The following is a 1,738-nucleotide window of genomic DNA, read 5'->3' as shown; positions in this document are numbered from 1 at the left end:
TGGTAGAATTCATGGAGTTGATGATGATGATGGTGGTGGTGATAGTGGTAGTTGATGCTTTGCAGTGAAAATGATGACGATGATGATGACGATGATGATGATGATGATGTTAATGATCACATGACGACGACGACAACGACAATGATCATGACACACGACGACAGTAACGATGACGATGACGATGGTGATGATGATGATGATGATGATGGTGATGATGTATGTGTGGTAGTATTGATGATGTTGCAAGGTATGCTTACATGTGGTTGGTGTTACTAATGGCGCTGATTGCCGTGTTGGCGACATCAGTGGTGGTTGAGTTCACAGTCGTAATTGTGTTCGAGGTTTTGAGTGGCGGCGGTAGTGGTGTAGGTGGTGTGAGCTTTGAGGTGGTTATCCTTTGTATCAATGGATAAATAATCAATAGTGAGAAAGAGAGAGAGAGAGAGAGAGAGAGAGAGAGAGAGAGAGAGAGAGAGAGAGAGAGAGAGAAATGTATGTTGATAAATTGTTATATACTTACAATTCTTACCTTCGTCTTAATTGAAACTGTCAATTTGGGACGACAGAGAATGATGTAAGGGAGGGGTGATGAGGTGAGGTATTGGTTGGGTAAATACGCAGAAGAGTATCCCTACAAGAAGATGAGAAGGAGAAGAAGTCGTTGATTGTTAAGGAGATCACTAAGACCGAAACAATGGGAGCGAGTGAATGAAATAGAAGGGAAAAAGAGATGGCGAGAAAGTTAGAGAGATAAATAGCTGACTAGCTATCAAGATAGATAGATAGATAGATAGATAGATAGATAGATAGATAGATAGATAGATAGACAGATAGACCGATAGATAGACAGATAGACCGATAGATAGATAGATAGATAGATAGATAGACAGATAGTTAGGTAGATAAATATATATATATATATATATATATATATATATATATATATATATATATAGAGAGAGAGAGAGAGAGAGAGACAGAGACAGAGACAGATAGATAGATTGATAGATTGAAAAATAGAGAAAGATAGAAAGAGAGAAAGAAAGATAGAAAGTGGGTGTTAGAGATTGAATGAGAGAAACAAAACAAACATATGCTTACGTAGTACGTACGTATGTACGTACATACACACATGCATAAATACCTACATACATACACATATATTCGCAAAATACGCATAAAACTACAAATAAAACAACAAATAAAAACAGATCAAAACGCAGCATAAATACCCGTGTACAAAACTACATATTAACGTATATGCATACACACATACATGCACACACACACACACACACACACACACACACACACACACAAGCATTAAGAAATGCGGGCACAGACACGTAGGAATACATACAATACATACAAAGTAAAACACTTACACAGAAGCTCACAAAACCGCAGACCAGTAAAAAGTTCTCTTGAAAGCAACACAAAACTTAATTTATATTAAGGCTGTAAGGACTGAAATCTTGTGGCAGTCATATATTCATCATGGATGGGTATTAGTAGCGTAAGCAGTACAAATTAATTTCAGTCAGAAATATCACCGTGTTGCAATATCGATCCGTCTAGAAAACAGGCAATCTGTAGACTAGGTTAGTGGAATGTAGTACATACAAGTTACTGAATTATAAACTGAGATAATGATAAAAGGAATAGGTTAGATATATGTGTAACTTGTTAATAAAATTTAACTGGCATTCCGTCGATTACGACGTTGAGGTTTCCAGTT

General features: G+C 36.7%; 1 long non-coding RNA gene across 1 annotated transcript in view; it reads right to left on the bottom strand.

Annotated features, from left to right (window-relative positions):
• LOC106873515 (uncharacterized) overlaps nt 1–1,521 on the bottom strand; it is a 94,726-nt gene extending 93,205 nt beyond the window's left edge. The window contains exon 1 of the long non-coding RNA XR_001409888.2: nt 1,386–1,521. This is a non-coding gene — a long non-coding RNA (uncharacterized LOC106873515). The remainder of the gene's footprint in view (nt 1–1,385) is intronic.
• Between the last annotated feature and the right edge of the window lie 217 nt (nt 1,522–1,738).

The sequence above is a fragment of the Octopus bimaculoides genome, chromosome 15, assembly GCF_001194135.2.
Source record: "Octopus bimaculoides isolate UCB-OBI-ISO-001 chromosome 15, ASM119413v2, whole genome shotgun sequence".
Classification (NCBI taxonomy): domain Eukaryota; kingdom Metazoa; phylum Mollusca; class Cephalopoda; order Octopoda; family Octopodidae; genus Octopus; species Octopus bimaculoides.
Note: the sequence above shows the minus strand (reverse complement) of the source record. Positions and strands in the feature narration are given on the sequence as shown.